The following is a 14,799-nucleotide window of genomic DNA, read 5'->3' as shown; positions in this document are numbered from 1 at the left end:
ATTTGCGGCACGATCGTCATTACTGAATGGCAACGATGCAAGATCCGGGCTTTCGGCATTCGTCATGCGTTGTGGGCCCCGCGATAGTATTGCATCTATCCGGAGGTGCGGCAGATCTGAAAAGCAAACACTCCGCTCACGTAGGAGCTTGTGCACGGTTACCAAGGGAGGAAGGCTGCATACACATTTTTTTCAAATCTAAAACAATTAATGGAGGGGAGCAAGATAGTGCATAAAGATCTAAGCGAGCATGAATTAAACGGGTGCGATCATACCAGCACCAATGCACCGGATCCCATCAGAACTCCAAAGTTAAGTGTGCTTGGGCGAGAGTAGTACTAGGATGGGTGACCTCCCTGGAAGTCCTCGTGTTGCACCCCAATTTTATTAATATTTTATTTCGATATCGTATTTGCAAATTCCATTTGTCGTTTCGGCGAGACAAACACAAACAACGCGCCGGATACTCGGAACATTTGCGTCACGATCGTCATTACTGAATGGCAACGATGCAGGAACCAGGCTTTCGGCATTCGTCGTGCATTGTGGGCCCCGCGATAGTATTGCATTTATCCGGTGGTGCGGCAGATCTGAAAAGCAAACAATCCGCTCACGTAGGAGATTGTGCATGGTTACCAAGGGAGGAAGGCTTCATACATAGTTTTTTCAAATCTAAAACAATTAATGGAGGGGAGCAAGATAGTGCATAAAGATCTAAGCGAGCATGAATTAAACGGGTGTGATCATACCAGCACTAATGCACCGGATCCCATCAGAACTCCGAAGTTACGTGTGCTTGGGCGAGAGTAGTACTAGAATGGGTGACCTCCTGGGAAATCCTCGTGTTGCACCCCAATTTTATTAATATTTTATTTTGACTTGTATTTGCAAATTCCATTTGTTGTTTCTGGGAGACAACTGGAAACAATGCGTCGGATACTCGGACCATTTGCGGCACGATCGTCATTACTGAATGGCAACGATGCAAGATCCGGGCTTTCGGCATTCGTCATGCGTTGTGGGCCCCGCGATAGTATTGCATCTATCCGGAGGTGCGGCAGATCTGAAAAGCAAACACTCCGCTCACGTAGGAGCTTGTGCACGGTTACCAAGGGAGGAAGGCTGCATACACATTTTTTTCAAATCTAAAACAATTAATGGAGGGGAGCAAGATAGTGCATAAAGATCTAAGCGAGCATGAATTAAACGAGTGCGATCATACCAGCACTAATGCACCGGATCCCATCAGAACTCCGAAGGTAAGTGTGCTTGGGCGAGCGTAGTACTAGGATGGGTGACCTCTTGGGAAGTCCTCGTGTTGCACCCCAATTTTATTAATATTTTATTTCGATATCGTATTTGCAAATTCCATTTGTCGTTTCGGCGAGACAAACGCAAGCAACGCGCCGGATACTCGGACCATTTGCGGCACGATCGTCATTACGAATGGGAACCGTGCAAAAATCGGGCTTTTGGCATTCGTCGTGCATTGTGGGCCCCGCGATAGTATTGCATCTATCCAGGGGTGCGGCAGATCTGAAAAGCAAACACTCTGCTCACGTAGGAGCTTGTGCACGGTTACCAAGGGAGGAAGGCTGCATACACAGTTTTTTCAAGTCTAAAACAATTAATGGAGGGGAGCAAGATAGTGCATAAAGATCTAAGCCAGCATGAATTAAACGGGTGCGATCATACCAGCACTAATGCACCGGATCCCATCAGAACTCCGAAGTTAAGCGTGCTTGGGCGAGAGTAGTACTAGGATGGGTGACCTCTTGGGAAGTCCTCGTGTTGCACCCCAATTTTATTAATATTTTATTTCGATATCGTATTTGCAAATTCCATTTGTCGTTTTGGCGAGACAAAGACAAACAACGCGCCGGATACTCGGACCATTTGCGGCACGATTGTCATTACTGAATGGGAACCGTGCAAAAACCGGGCTTTTGGCATTCGTCGTTCATTGTGGGCCCCGCGATAGTATTGCATCTATCCGGGGGTGCGGCAGATCTGAAAAGCAAACACTCCGCTCACGTAGGAGCTTGTGCACGGTTACCAAGGGAGGAAGGCTGCATACACATTTTTTTCAAATCTAAAACAATTAATGGAGGGGAGCAAGATAGTGCATAAAGATCTAAACGAGCATGAATTAAACGGGTGCGATCATACCAGCACAATTGCACCGGATCCCATCAGAACTCCGAAGTTAAGTGTGCTTGGGCGAGAGTAGTACTTGAATGGGTGACCTCCTGGGAAGTCCTCGTGTTGCACCCCAATTTTATTAATATTTTATTTTGATTTGTATTTGCAAATTCCATTTGTTGTTTCTGGGAGACAACTGGAAACAATGCGTCGGATACTCGGACCATTTGCGGCACGATCGTCATTACTGAATGGCAACGATGCAAGAACCGGGCTTTCGGCATTCGTCATGCATTGTGGGCCCCGGGATAGTATTGCATCTAACAGGAGGTGCGGCAGATCTGAAAAGCAAACACTCCGCTCACGTAGGAGCTTGTGCACGGTTACCAAGGGAGGAAGGCTGCATACACATTTTTTTCAAATCTAAAACAATTAATGGAAGGGAGCAAGATAGTTCATAAAGATCTAAGCGAGCTTGAATTAAACGGGTGCGATCATACCAGCACTAATGCACCGGATCCCATCAGAACTCCGAAGTTAAGCGTGCTTGGGCGAGAGTAGTACTAGGATGGGTGACCTCTTGGGAAGTCCTTGTGTTGCACCCCAATTTTATTAATATTTTATTTCGATATCGTATTTGCAAATTCCATTTGTCGTTTCGGCGAGACAAACGCAAACAACGCGCCGGATACTCGGAACATTTGCGTCACGATCGTCATTACTGAATGGCAACGATGCAGGAACCAGGCTTTCGGCATTCGTCGTGCATTGTGGGCCCCGCGATAGTATTGCATTTATCCGGTGGTGCGGCAGATCTGAAAAGCAAACAATCCGCTCACGTAGGAGATTGTGCACGGTTACCAAGGGAGGAAGGCTTCATACATAGTTTTTTCAAATCTAAAACAATTAATGGAGGGTAGCAAGATAGTGCATAAAGATCTAAGCGAGCATGAATTAAACGGGTGTGATCATACCAGCACTAATGCACCGGATCCCATCAGAACTCCGAAGTTACGTGTGCTTGGGCGAGAGTAGTACTAGAATGGGTGACCTCCTGGGAAATCCTCGTGTTGCACCCCAATTTTATTAATATTTTATTTTGACTTGTATTTGCAAATTCCATTTGTTGTTTCTGGGAGACAACTGGAAACAATGTGTCGGATACTCGGACCATTTGCGGCACGATCGTCATTACTGAATGGCAACGATGCAAGATCCGGGCTTTCGGCATTCGTCATGCGTTGTGGGCCCCGCGATAGTATTGCATCTATCCGGAGGTGCGGCAGATCTGAAAAGCAAACACTCCGCTCACGTAGGAGCTTGTGCACGGTTACCAAGGGAGGAAGGCTGCATACACATTTTTTTCAAATCTAAAACAATTAATGGAGGGGAGCAAGATAGTGCATAAAGATCTAAGCGAGCATGAATTAAACGGGTGCGATCATACCAGCACCAATGCACCGGATCCCATCAGAACTCCAAAGTTAAGTGTGCTTGGGCGAGAGTAGTACTAGGATGGGTGACCTCCCTGGAAGTCCTCGTGTTGCACCCCAATTTTATTAATATTTTATTTCGATATCGTATTTGCAAATTCCATTTGTCGTTTCGGCGAGACAAACACAAACAACGCGCCGGATACTCGGAACATTTGCGTCACGATCGTCATTACTGAATGGCAACGATGCAGGAACCAGGCTTTCGGCATTCGTCGTGCATTGTGGGCCCCGCGATAGTATTGCATTTATCCGGTGGTGCGGCAGATCTGAAAAGCAAACAATCCGCTCACGTAGGAGATTGTGCACGGTTACCAAGGGAGGAAGGCTTCATACTTAGTTTTTTCAAATCTAAAACAATTAATGGAGGGGAGCAAAATAGTGCATAAAGATCTAAGCGAGCATGAATTAAACGGGTGTGATCATACCAGCACTAATGCACCGGATCCCATCAGAACTCCGAAGTTAGGTGTGCTTGGGCGAGAGTAGTACTAGAATGGGTGACCTCCTGGGAAATCCTCGTGTTGCACCCCAATTTTATTAATATTTTATTTTGACTTGTATTTGCAAATTCCATTTGTTGTTTCTGGGAGACAACTGGAAACAATGCGTCGGATACTCGGACCATTTGCGGCACGATCGTCATTACTGAATGGCAACGATGCAAGATCCGGGCTTTCGGCATTCGTCATGCGTTGTGGGCCCCGCGATAGTATTGCATCTATCCGGAGGTGCGGCAGATCTGAAAAGCAAACACTCCGCCCACGTAGGAGCTTGTGCACGGTTACCATGGGAGGAAGGCTGCATACACATTTTTTTCAAATCTAAAACAATTAATGGAGGGGAGCAAGATAGTGCATAAATATCTAAGCGAGCATGAATTAAACGAGTGCGATCATACCAGCACTAATGCACCGGATCCCATCAGAACTCCGAAGGTAAGTGTGCTTGGGCGAGCGTAGTACTAGGATGGGTGACCTCCTGGGAAGTCCTCGTGTTGCACCCCAATTTTATTAATATTTTATTTCGATATCGTATTTGCAAATTCCATTTGTCGTTTCGGCGAGACAAACGCAAGCAACGCGCCGGATACTCGGACCATTTGCGGCACGATCGTCATTACGAATGGGAACCGTGCAAAAACCGGGCTTTTGGCATTCGTCGTGCATTGTGGGCCCCGCGATAGTATTGCATCTATCCAGGGGTGCGGCAGATCTGAAAAGCAAACACTCTGCTCACGTAGGAGCTTGTGCACGGTTACCAAGGGAGGAAGGCTGCATACACAGTTTTTTCAAGTCTAAAACAATTAATGGAGGGGAGCAAGATAGTGCATAAAGATCTAAGCCAGCATGAATTAAACGTGTGCGATCATACCAGCACTAATGCACCGGATCCCATCAGAACTCCGAAGTTAAGCGTGCTTGGGCGAGAGTAGTACTAGGATGGGTGACCTCTTGGGAAGTCCTCGTGTTGCACCCCAATTTTATTAATATTTTATTTTGATTTGTATTTGCAAATTCCATTTGTTGTTTCTGGGAGACAACTGGAAACAATGCGTCGGATACTCGGACCATTTGCGGCACGATCGTCATTACTGAATGGCAACGATGCAAGAACCGGGCTTTCGGCATTCGTCATGCATTGTGGGCCCCGCGATAGTATTGCATCTATCCGGATGTGCGGCAGATCTGAAAAGCAAACACTCCGCTCACGTAGGAGCTTGTGCACGGTTACCAAGGGAGGAAGACTGCATACACATTTTTTTCAAATCTAAAACAATTAATGGAAGGGAGCAAGATAGTTAATAAAGATCTAAGCGAGCAAGAATTAAACGGGTGCGATCATACCAGCACTAATGCACCGAATCCCATCAGAACTCCGACGTTAAGTGTGCTTGGGCGAGAGTAGTACTAGGATGGGTGACCTCCTGGGAAGTCCTCGTGTTGCACCCCAATTTTATTAATATTTTATTTCGATATCGTATTTGCAAATTCCATTTGTCGTTTTGGCGAGACAAAGACAAACAACGCGCCGGATACTCGGACCATTTGCGGCACGATTGTCATTACTGAATGGGAACCGTGCAAAAACCGGGCTTTTGGCATTCATCGTTCATTGTGGGCCCCGCGATAGTATTGCATCTATCCGGGGGTGCGGCAGATCTGAAAAGCAAACACTCCGCTCACGTAGGAGCTTGTGCACGGTTACCAAGGGAGGAAGGCTGCATACACATTTTTTTCAAATCTAAAACAATTAATGGAGGGGAGCAAGATAGTGCATAAAGATCTAAGCGAGCATGAATTAAACGAGTGCGATCATACCAGCACTAATGCACCGGATCCCATCAGAACTCCGAAGGTAAGTGTGCTTGGGCGAGCGTAGTACTAGGATGGGTGACCTCCTGGGAAGTCCTCGTGTTGCACCCCAATTTTATTAATAATTTATTTTGATTTGTATTTGCAAATTCCATTTGTTGTTTCTGGGAGACAACTGGAAACAATGCGTCGGATACTCGGACCATTTGCGGCACGATCGTCATTTCTGAATGGCAACGATGCAAGAACCGGGCTTTCGGCATCCGTCATGCATTGTGGGCCCCGCGATAGTATTGCATCTATCCGGAGGTGCGGCAGATCTGAAAAGCAAACACTCCGCTCACGTAGGAGCTTGTGCACGGTTACCAAGGGAGGAAGGTTGCATACACATTTTTTTCAAATCTAAAACAATTAATGGAGGGGAGCAAGATAGTGCATAAAGATCTAAGCGAGCATGAATTAAACGGGTGCGATCATACCAGCACCAATGCACCGGATCCCATCAGAACTCCAAAGTTAAGTGTGCTTGGGCGAGAGTAGTACTAGGATGGGTGACCTCCCTGGAAGTCCTCGTGTTGCACCCCAATTTTATTAATATTTTATTTCGATATCGTATTTGCAAATTCCATTTGTCGTTTCGGCGAGACAAACGCAAACAACGCGCCGGATACTCGGATCATTTGCGTCACTATCGTCATTACTGAATGGCAATGATGCAGGAACCAGGCTTTCGGCATTCGTCGTGCATTGTGGGCCCCGCGATAGTATTGCATCTATCCGGAGGTGCGGCAGATCTGAAAAGCAAACACTCTGCTCACGTAGGAGATTGTGCACGGTTACCAAGGGAGGAAGGCTGCATACACAGTTTTTTCAAATCTTAAACAATTAATGGAGGGGAGCAAGATAGTGCATAAAGATCTTAGTGAGCATGAATTAAACGGGTGCGATTATACCAGCACTAATGCACCGGATCCCATCAGAACTCCGAAGTTAAGTGTGCTTGGGCGAGAGTAGTGCTAGAATGGGTGACCTCCTGGGAAGTCCTCGTGTTGCACCCCAATTTTATTAATATTTTATTTTGATTTGTATTTGCAAATTCCATTTGTTGTTTCTGGGAGACAACTGGAAACAATGCGTCGGATACTCGGACCATTTGCGGCACGATCGTCATTACTGAATGGCAACGATGCAAGAACCGGGCTTTCGGCATTCGTCATGCATTGTGGGCCCCGGGATAGTATTGCATCTATCCGGAGGTGCGGCAGATCTGAAAAGCAAACACTCCGCTCACGTAGGAGCTTGTGCACGGTTACCAAGGGAGGAAGGCTGCATACACATTTTTTTCAAATCTAAAACAATTAATGGAGGGGAGCAAGATAGTGCATAAAGATCTAAGCGAGCATGAATTAAACGGGTGCGATCATACCAGCACCAATGCACCGGATCCCATCAGAACTCCAAAGTTAAGTGTGCTTGGGCGAGAGTAGTACTAGGATGGGTGACCTCCCTGGAAGTCCTCGTGTTGCACCCCAATTTTATTAATATTTTATTTCGATATCGTATTTGCAAATTCCATTTGTCGTTTCGGCGAGACAAACACAAACAACGCGCCGGATACTCGGAACATTTGCGTCACGATCGTCATTACTGAATGGCAACGATGCAGGAACCAGGCTTTCGGCATTCGTCGTGCATTGTGGGCCCCGCGATAGTATTGCATTTATCCGGTGGTGCGGCAGATCTGAAAAGCAAACAATCCGCTCACGTAGGAGATTGTGCACGGTTACCAAGGGAGGAAGGCTTCATACTTAGTTTTTTCAAATCTAAAACAATTAATGGAGGGGAGCAAAATAGTGCATAAAGATCTAAGCGAGCATGAATTAAACGGGTGTGATCATACCAGCACTAATGCACCGGATCCCATCAGAACTCCGAAGTTAGGTGTGCTTGGGCGAGAGTAGTACTAGAATGGGTGACCTCCTGGGAAATCCTCGTGTTGCACCCCAATTTTATTAATATTTTATTTTGACTTGTATTTGCAAATTCCATTTGTTGTTTCTGGGAGACAACTGGAAACAATGCGTCGGATACTCGGACCATTTGCGGCACGATCGTCATTACTGAATGGCAACGATGCAAGATCCGGGCTTTCGGCAATCGTCATGCGTTGTGGGCCCCGCGATAGTATTGCATCTATCCGGAGGTGCGGCAGATCTGAAAAGCAAACACTCCGCCCACGTAGGAGCTTGTGCACGGTTACCATGGGAGGAAGGCTGCATACACATTTTTTTCAAATCTAAAACAATTAATGGAGGGGAGCAAGATAGTGCATAAAGATCTAAGCGAGCATGAATTAAACGAGTGCGATCATACCAGCACTAATGCACCGGATCCCATCAGAACTCCGAAGGTAAGTGTGCTTGGGCGAGCGTAGTACTAGGATGGGTGACCTCCTGGGAAGTCCTCGTGTTGCACCCCAATTTTATTAATATTTTATTTCGATATCGTATTTGCAAATTCCATTTGTCGTTTCGGCGAGACAAACGCAAGCAACGCGCCGGATACTCGGACCATTTGCGGCACGATCGTCATTACGAATGGGAACCGTGCAAAAACCGGGCTTTTGGCATTCGTCGTGCATTGTGGGCCCCGCGATAGTATTGCATCTATCCAGGGGTGCGGCAGATCTGAAAAGCAAACACTCTGCTCACGTAGGAGCTTGTGCACGGTTACCAAGGGAGGAAGGCTGCATACACAGTTTTTTCTAGTCTAAAACAATTAATGGAGGGGAGCAAGATAGTGCATAAAGATCTAAGCCAGCATGAATTAAACGTGTGCGATCATACCAGCACTAATGCACCGGATCCCATCAGAACTCCGAAGTTAAGCGTGCTTGGGCGAGAGTAGTACTAGGATGGGTGACCTCTTGGGAAGTCCTCGTGTTGCACCCCAATTTTATTAATATTTTATTTTGATTTGTATTTGCAAATTCCATTTGTTGTTTCTGGGAGACAACTGGAAACAATGCGTCGGATACTCGGACCATTTGCGGCACGATCGTCATTACTGAATGGCAACGATGCAAGAACCGGGCTTTCGGCATTCGTCATGCATTGTGGGCCCCGCGATAGTATTGCATCTATCCGGATGTGCGGCAGATCTGAAAAGCAAACACTCCGCTCACGTAGGAGCTTGTGCACGGTTACCAAGGGAGGAAGACTGCATACACATTTTTTTCAAATCTAAAACAATTAATGGAAGGGAGCAAGATAGTTAATAAAGATCTAAGCGAGCAAGAATTAAACGGGTGCGATCATACCAGCACTAATGCACCGAATCCCATCAGAACTCCGACGTTAAGTGTGCTTGGGCGAGAGTAGTACTAGGATGGGTGACCTCCTGGGAAGTCCTCGTGTTGCACCCCAATTTTATTAATATTTTATTTCGATATCGTATTTGCAAATTCCATTTGTCGTTTTGGCGAGACAAAGACAAACAACGCACCGGATACTCGGACCATTTGCGGCACGATTGTCATTACTGAATGGGAACCGTGCAAAAACCGGGCTTTTGGCATTCATCGTTCATTGTGGGCCCCGCGATAGTATTGCATCTATCCGGGGGTGCGGCAGATCTGAAAAGCAAACACTCCGCTCACGTAGGAGCTTGTGCACGGTTACCAAGGGAGGAAGGCTGCATACACATTTTTTTCAAATCTAAAACAATTAATGGAGGGGAGCAAGATAGTGCATAAAGATCTAAGCGAGCATGAATTAAACGAGTGCGATCATACCAGCACTAATGCACCGGATCCCATCAGAACTCCGAAGGTAAGTGTGCTTGGGCGAGCGTAGTACTAGGATGGGTGACCTCCTGGGAAGTCCTCGTGTTGCACCCCAATTTTATTAATAATTTATTTTGATTTGTATTTGCAAATTCCATTTGTTGTTTCTGGGAGACAACTGGAAACAATGCGTCGGATACTCGGACCATTTGCGGCACGATCGTCATTTCTGAATGGCAACGATGCAAGAACCGGGCTTTCGGCATCCGTCATGCATTGTGGGCCCCGCGATAGTATTGCATCTATCCGGAGGTGCGGCAGATCTGAAAAGCAAACACTCCGCTCACGTAGGAGCTTGTGCACGGTTACCAAGGGAGGAAGGTTGCATACACATTTTTTTCAAATCTAAAACAATTAATGGAGGGGAGCAAGATAGTGCATAAAGATCTAAGCGAGCATGAATTAAACGGGTGCGATCATACCAGCACCAATGCACCGGATCCCATCAGAACTCCAAAGTTAAGTGTGCTTGGGCGAGAGTAGTACTAGGATGGGTGACCTCCCTGGAAGTCCTCGTGTTGCACCCCAATTTTATTAATATTTTATTTCGATATCGTATTTGCAAATTCCATTTGTCGTTTCGGCGAGACAAACGCAAACAACGCGCCGGATACTCGGATCATTTGCGTCACTATCGTCATTACTGAATGGCAATGATGCAGGAACCAGGCTTTCGGCATTCGTCGTGCATTTTGGGCCCCGCGATAGTATTGCATCTATCCGGAGGTGCGGCAGATCTGAAAAGCAAACACTCTGCTCACGTAGGAGATTGTGCACGGTTACCAAGGGAGGAAGGCTGCATACACAGTTTTTTCAAATCTTAAACAATTAATGGAGGGGAGCAAGATAGTGCATAAAGATCTTAGTGAGCATGAATTAAACGGGTGCGATTATACCAGCACTAATGCACCGGATCCCATCAGAACTCCGAAGTTAAGTGTGCTTGGGCGAGAGTAGTGCTAGAATGGGTGACCTCCTGGGAAGTCCTCGTGTTGCACCCCAATTTTATTAATATTTTATTTTGATTTGTATTTGCAAATTCCATTTGTTGTTTCTGGGAGACAACTGGAAACAATGCGTCGGATACTCGGACCATTTGCGGCACGATCGTCATTACTGAATGGCAACGATGCAAGAACCGGGCTTTCGGCATTCGTCATGCATTGTGGGCCCCGGGATAGTATTGCATCTATCCGGAGGTGCGGCAGATCTGAAAAGCAAACACTCCGCTCACGTAGGAGCTTGTGCACGGTTACCAAGGGAGGAAGGCTGCATACACATTTTTTTCAAATCTAAAACAATTAATGGAAGGGAGCAAGATAGTTCATAAAGATCTAAGCGAGCTTGAATTAAACGGGTGCGATCATACCAGCACTAATGCACCGGATCCCATCAGAACTCCGAAGTTAAGCGTGCTTGGGCGAGAGTAGTACTAGGATGGGTGAACTCTTGGGAAGTCCTTGTGTTGCACCCCAATTTTATTAATATTTTATTTCGATATCGTATTTACAAATTCCATTTGTCGTTTCGGCGAGGCAAACTCAAACAACGCGCCGGATACTCGGACCATTTGCGGCACGATTGTCATTACTGAATGGGAACCGTGCAAAAACCGGGCTTTTGGCATTCGTCGTGCATTGTGGGCCCCGCGATAGTATTGCATCTATCCGGGGGTGCGGCAGATCTGAAAAACAAACACTCTGCTCACGTAGGAGCTTGTGCACGGTTACCAAGGGAGGAAGGCTGCATACACAGTTTTTTGAAATCTAAAACAATTAGTGGAGGGGAGCAAGATAGTGCATAAAGATCTAAGCGAGCATGAATTAAACGGGTGCGATCATACCAGCACTAATGCACCGGATCCCATCAGAACTCCGAAGTTAAGTGTGCTTGGGCGAGAGTAGTACTAGATTGGGTGACCTCCTGGGAAGTCCTCGTGTTGCACCCCAATTTTATTAATATTTTATTTTGATTTTTATTTGCAAATTCCATTTGTTGTTTCTGGGAGACAACTGGAAACAATGCGTCGGATACTCGGACCATTTGCGGCACGATCGTCATTACTGAATGGCAACGATGCAAGAACCGGGCTTTCGGCATTCGTCATGCATTGTGGGCCCCGCGATAGTATTGCATCTATCCGGAGGTGCGGCAGATCTGAAAAGCAAACACTCCGCTCACGTAGGAGCTTGTGCACGGTTACCAAGGGAGGAAGGCTGCATACACATTTTTTTCAAATCTAAAACAATTAATGGAGGGGAGCAAGATAGTGCATAAAGATCTAAGCGAGCATGAATTAAACGGGTGCGATCATACCAGCACCAATGCACCGGATCCCATCAGAACTCCAAAGTTAAGTGTGCTTGGGCGAGAGTAGTACTAGGATGGGTGACCTCCCTGGAAGTCCTCGTGTTGCACTCCAATTTTATTAATATTTTATTTCGATATCGTATTTGCAAATTCCATTTGTTGTTTCTGGGAGACAACTGGAAACAATGCGTCGGATACTCGGACCATTTGCGTCACGATCGTCATTACTGAATGGCAACGATGCAGGAACCAGGCTTTCGGCATTCGTCGTGCATTGTGGGCCCCGCGATAGTATTGCATTTATCCGGTGGTGCGGCAGATCTGAAAAGCAAACAATCCGCTCACGTAGGAGATTGTGCACGGTTACCAAGGGAGGAAGGCTTCATACATAGTTTTTTCAAATCTAAAACAATTAATGGAGGGGAGCAAGATAGTGCATAAAGATCTAAGCGAGCATGAATTAAACGGGTGTGATCATACCAGCACTAATGCACCGGATCCCATCAGAACTCCGAAGTTACGTGTGCTTGGGCGAGAGTAGTACTAGAATGGGTAACCTCCTGGGAAATCCTCGTGTTGCACCCCAATTTTATTAATATTTTATTTTGACTTGTATTTGCAAATTCCATTTGTTGTTTCTGGGAGACAACTGGAAACAATGCGTCGGATACTCGGACCATTTGCGGCACGATCGTCATTACTGAATGGCAACGATGCAAGATCCGGCCTTTCGGCATTCGTCATGCGTTGTGGGCCCCGCGATAGTATTGCATCTATCCGGAGGTGCGGCAGATCTGAAAAGCAAACACTCCGCTCACGTAGGAGCTTGTGCACGATTACCAAGGGAGGAAGGCTGCATACACATTTTTTTCAAATCTAAAACAATTAATGGAGGGGAGCAAGATAGTGCATAAAGATCTAAGCGAGCATGAATTAAACGGGTGCGATCATACCAGCACCAATGCACCGGATCCCATCAGAACTCCAAAGTTAAGTGTGCTTGGGCGAGAGTAGTACTAGGATGGGTGACCTCCCTGGAAGTCCTCGTGTTGCACCCCAATTTTATTAATATTTTATTTCGATATCGTATTTGCAAATTCCATTTGTCGTTTCGGCGAGACAAACACAAACAACGCGCCGGATACTCGGAACATTTGCGTCACGATCGTCATTACTGAATGGCAACGATGCAGGAACCAGGCTTTCGGCATTCGTCGTGCATTGTGGGCCCCGCGATAGTATTGCATTTATCCGGTGGTGCGGCAGATCTGAAAAGCAAACAATCCGCTCACGTAGGAGATTGTGCATGGTTACCAAGGGAGGAAGGCTTCATACATAGTTTTTTCAAATCTAAAACAATTAATGGAGGGGAGCAAGATAGTGCATAAAGATCTAAGCGAGCATGAATTAAACGGGTGTGATCATACCAGCACTAATGCACCGGATCCCATCAGAACTCCGAAGTTACGTGTGCTTGGGCGAGAGTAGTACTAGAATGGGTGACCTCCTGGGAAATCCTCGTGTTGCACCCCAATTTTATTAATATTTTATTTTGACTTGTATTTGCAAATTCCATTTGTTGTTTCTGGGAGACAACTGGAAACAATGCGTCGGATACTCGGACCATTTGCGGCACGATCGTCATTACTGAATGGCAACGATGCAAGATCCGGGCTTTCGGCATTCGTCATGCGTTGTGGGCCCCGCGATAGTATTGCATCTATCCGGAGGTGCGGCAGATCTGAAAAGCAAACACTCCGCTCACGTAGGAGCTTGTGCACGGTTACCAAGGGAGGAAGGCTGCATACACATTTTTTTCAAATCTAAAACAATTAATGGAGGGGAGCAAGATAGTGCATAAAGATCTAAGCGAGCATGAATTAAACGAGTGCGATCATACCAGCACTAATGCACCGGATCCCATCAGAACTCCGAAGGTAAGTGTGCTTGGGCGAGCGTAGTACTAGGATGGGTGACCTCCTGGGAAGTCCTCGTGTTGCACCCCAATTTTATTAATATTTTATTTCGATATCGTATTTGCAAATTCCATTTGTCGTTTCGGCGAGACAAACGCAAGCAACGCGCCGGATACTCGGACCATTTGCGGCACGATCGTCATTACGAATGGGAACCGTGCAAAAACCGGGCTTTTGGCATTCGTCGTGCATTGTGGGCCCCGCGATAGTATTGCATCTATCCAGGGGTGCGGCAGATCTGAAAAGCAAACACTCTGCTCACGTAGGAGCTTGTGCACGGTTACCAAGGGAGGAAGGCTGCATACACAGTTTTTTCATGTCTAAAACAATTAATGGAGGGGAGCAAGATAGTGCATAAAGATCTAAGCCAGCATGAATTAAACGGGTGCGATCATACCAGCACTAATGCACCGGATCCCATCAGAACTCCGAAGTTAAGCGTGCTTGGGCGAGAGTAGTACTAGGATGGGTGACCTCTTGGGAAGTCCTCGTGTTGCACCCCAATTTTATTAATATTTTATTTTGATTTGTATTTGCAAATTCCATTTGTTGTTTCTGGGAGACAACTGGAAACAATGCGTCGGATACTCGGACCATTTGCGGCACGATCGTCATTACTGAATGGCAACGATGCAAGAACCGGGCTTTCGGCATTCGTCATGCATTGTGGGCCCCGCGATAGTATTGCATCTATCCGGATGTGCGGCAGATCTGAAAAG

General features: G+C 46.4%; 31 non-coding genes across 31 annotated transcripts; all 31 read left to right on the top strand.

The window, feature by feature from the left end:
* The first annotated feature begins 261 nt into the window (after nt 1-261).
* LOC148794288 (5S ribosomal RNA) lies at nt 262-380 on the top strand. The gene has a single exon (XR_016069610.1). It is a non-coding gene; the product is annotated as a 5S ribosomal RNA (ribosomal RNA).
* A 355-nt stretch (nt 381-735) lies between these two features.
* LOC148794287 (5S ribosomal RNA) lies at nt 736-854 on the top strand. Its single transcript, XR_016075549.1, has one exon. It is a non-coding gene; the product is annotated as a 5S ribosomal RNA (ribosomal RNA).
* A 354-nt stretch (nt 855-1,208) lies between these two features.
* Nucleotides 1,209-1,327, top strand: LOC148794286 (5S ribosomal RNA). The gene has a single exon (XR_016069078.1). It is a non-coding gene; the product is annotated as a 5S ribosomal RNA (ribosomal RNA).
* A 354-nt stretch (nt 1,328-1,681) lies between these two features.
* Nucleotides 1,682-1,800, top strand: LOC148794285 (5S ribosomal RNA). The gene has a single exon (XR_016069322.1). It is a non-coding gene; the product is annotated as a 5S ribosomal RNA (ribosomal RNA).
* A 355-nt stretch (nt 1,801-2,155) lies between these two features.
* On the top strand, nt 2,156-2,274 carry LOC148794284 (5S ribosomal RNA). Its single transcript, XR_016070954.1, has one exon. It is a non-coding gene; the product is annotated as a 5S ribosomal RNA (ribosomal RNA).
* A 354-nt stretch (nt 2,275-2,628) lies between these two features.
* LOC148794283 (5S ribosomal RNA) lies at nt 2,629-2,747 on the top strand. The gene has a single exon (XR_016071300.1). It is a non-coding gene; the product is annotated as a 5S ribosomal RNA (ribosomal RNA).
* Nucleotides 2,748-3,102: 355 nt separating this feature from the next.
* LOC148794282 (5S ribosomal RNA) lies at nt 3,103-3,221 on the top strand. The gene has a single exon (XR_016075548.1). It is a non-coding gene; the product is annotated as a 5S ribosomal RNA (ribosomal RNA).
* Nucleotides 3,222-3,575: 354 nt separating this feature from the next.
* Nucleotides 3,576-3,694, top strand: LOC148794281 (5S ribosomal RNA). Its single transcript, XR_016069609.1, has one exon. It is a non-coding gene; the product is annotated as a 5S ribosomal RNA (ribosomal RNA).
* Nucleotides 3,695-4,049: 355 nt separating this feature from the next.
* LOC148794280 (5S ribosomal RNA) lies at nt 4,050-4,168 on the top strand. The gene has a single exon (XR_016075454.1). It is a non-coding gene; the product is annotated as a 5S ribosomal RNA (ribosomal RNA).
* Nucleotides 4,169-4,522: 354 nt separating this feature from the next.
* On the top strand, nt 4,523-4,641 carry LOC148794279 (5S ribosomal RNA). The gene has a single exon (XR_016068861.1). It is a non-coding gene; the product is annotated as a 5S ribosomal RNA (ribosomal RNA).
* A 354-nt stretch (nt 4,642-4,995) lies between these two features.
* LOC148794278 (5S ribosomal RNA) lies at nt 4,996-5,114 on the top strand. Its single transcript, XR_016071791.1, has one exon. It is a non-coding gene; the product is annotated as a 5S ribosomal RNA (ribosomal RNA).
* Nucleotides 5,115-5,468: 354 nt separating this feature from the next.
* Nucleotides 5,469-5,587, top strand: LOC148794277 (5S ribosomal RNA). Its single transcript, XR_016075759.1, has one exon. It is a non-coding gene; the product is annotated as a 5S ribosomal RNA (ribosomal RNA).
* A 355-nt stretch (nt 5,588-5,942) lies between these two features.
* Nucleotides 5,943-6,061, top strand: LOC148794276 (5S ribosomal RNA). The gene has a single exon (XR_016068859.1). It is a non-coding gene; the product is annotated as a 5S ribosomal RNA (ribosomal RNA).
* A 354-nt stretch (nt 6,062-6,415) lies between these two features.
* LOC148794275 (5S ribosomal RNA) lies at nt 6,416-6,534 on the top strand. Its single transcript, XR_016069608.1, has one exon. It is a non-coding gene; the product is annotated as a 5S ribosomal RNA (ribosomal RNA).
* Nucleotides 6,535-6,889: 355 nt separating this feature from the next.
* LOC148794274 (5S ribosomal RNA) lies at nt 6,890-7,008 on the top strand. The gene has a single exon (XR_016075341.1). It is a non-coding gene; the product is annotated as a 5S ribosomal RNA (ribosomal RNA).
* Nucleotides 7,009-7,362: 354 nt separating this feature from the next.
* Nucleotides 7,363-7,481, top strand: LOC148794273 (5S ribosomal RNA). The gene has a single exon (XR_016069607.1). It is a non-coding gene; the product is annotated as a 5S ribosomal RNA (ribosomal RNA).
* A 355-nt stretch (nt 7,482-7,836) lies between these two features.
* LOC148794272 (5S ribosomal RNA) lies at nt 7,837-7,955 on the top strand. Its single transcript, XR_016075453.1, has one exon. It is a non-coding gene; the product is annotated as a 5S ribosomal RNA (ribosomal RNA).
* A 354-nt stretch (nt 7,956-8,309) lies between these two features.
* Nucleotides 8,310-8,428, top strand: LOC148794271 (5S ribosomal RNA). Its single transcript, XR_016068858.1, has one exon. It is a non-coding gene; the product is annotated as a 5S ribosomal RNA (ribosomal RNA).
* A 354-nt stretch (nt 8,429-8,782) lies between these two features.
* Nucleotides 8,783-8,901, top strand: LOC148794270 (5S ribosomal RNA). Its single transcript, XR_016071789.1, has one exon. It is a non-coding gene; the product is annotated as a 5S ribosomal RNA (ribosomal RNA).
* Nucleotides 8,902-9,255: 354 nt separating this feature from the next.
* LOC148794269 (5S ribosomal RNA) lies at nt 9,256-9,374 on the top strand. The gene has a single exon (XR_016075758.1). It is a non-coding gene; the product is annotated as a 5S ribosomal RNA (ribosomal RNA).
* A 355-nt stretch (nt 9,375-9,729) lies between these two features.
* LOC148794268 (5S ribosomal RNA) lies at nt 9,730-9,848 on the top strand. Its single transcript, XR_016068857.1, has one exon. It is a non-coding gene; the product is annotated as a 5S ribosomal RNA (ribosomal RNA).
* Nucleotides 9,849-10,202: 354 nt separating this feature from the next.
* LOC148794267 (5S ribosomal RNA) lies at nt 10,203-10,321 on the top strand. Its single transcript, XR_016069606.1, has one exon. It is a non-coding gene; the product is annotated as a 5S ribosomal RNA (ribosomal RNA).
* A 355-nt stretch (nt 10,322-10,676) lies between these two features.
* LOC148794266 (5S ribosomal RNA) lies at nt 10,677-10,795 on the top strand. Its single transcript, XR_016075339.1, has one exon. It is a non-coding gene; the product is annotated as a 5S ribosomal RNA (ribosomal RNA).
* A 354-nt stretch (nt 10,796-11,149) lies between these two features.
* LOC148794265 (5S ribosomal RNA) lies at nt 11,150-11,268 on the top strand. Its single transcript, XR_016075119.1, has one exon. It is a non-coding gene; the product is annotated as a 5S ribosomal RNA (ribosomal RNA).
* A 355-nt stretch (nt 11,269-11,623) lies between these two features.
* LOC148794264 (5S ribosomal RNA) lies at nt 11,624-11,742 on the top strand. The gene has a single exon (XR_016072126.1). It is a non-coding gene; the product is annotated as a 5S ribosomal RNA (ribosomal RNA).
* Nucleotides 11,743-12,096: 354 nt separating this feature from the next.
* LOC148794263 (5S ribosomal RNA) lies at nt 12,097-12,215 on the top strand. The gene has a single exon (XR_016069979.1). It is a non-coding gene; the product is annotated as a 5S ribosomal RNA (ribosomal RNA).
* A 355-nt stretch (nt 12,216-12,570) lies between these two features.
* On the top strand, nt 12,571-12,689 carry LOC148794262 (5S ribosomal RNA). Its single transcript, XR_016069203.1, has one exon. It is a non-coding gene; the product is annotated as a 5S ribosomal RNA (ribosomal RNA).
* A 354-nt stretch (nt 12,690-13,043) lies between these two features.
* On the top strand, nt 13,044-13,162 carry LOC148794261 (5S ribosomal RNA). The gene has a single exon (XR_016069604.1). It is a non-coding gene; the product is annotated as a 5S ribosomal RNA (ribosomal RNA).
* A 355-nt stretch (nt 13,163-13,517) lies between these two features.
* LOC148794260 (5S ribosomal RNA) lies at nt 13,518-13,636 on the top strand. Its single transcript, XR_016075547.1, has one exon. It is a non-coding gene; the product is annotated as a 5S ribosomal RNA (ribosomal RNA).
* Nucleotides 13,637-13,990: 354 nt separating this feature from the next.
* Nucleotides 13,991-14,109, top strand: LOC148794259 (5S ribosomal RNA). The gene has a single exon (XR_016068856.1). It is a non-coding gene; the product is annotated as a 5S ribosomal RNA (ribosomal RNA).
* A 354-nt stretch (nt 14,110-14,463) lies between these two features.
* On the top strand, nt 14,464-14,582 carry LOC148794258 (5S ribosomal RNA). Its single transcript, XR_016069309.1, has one exon. It is a non-coding gene; the product is annotated as a 5S ribosomal RNA (ribosomal RNA).
* The last annotated feature ends 217 nt before the right edge of the window (nt 14,583-14,799 follow it).

This window comes from Nelumbo nucifera, chromosome 4 (assembly GCF_055504915.1).
Source record: "Nelumbo nucifera cultivar China Antique chromosome 4, China Antique-T2T, whole genome shotgun sequence".
Classification (NCBI taxonomy): domain Eukaryota; kingdom Viridiplantae; phylum Streptophyta; class Magnoliopsida; order Proteales; family Nelumbonaceae; genus Nelumbo; species Nelumbo nucifera.
Note: the sequence above shows the minus strand (reverse complement) of the source record. Positions and strands in the feature narration are given on the sequence as shown.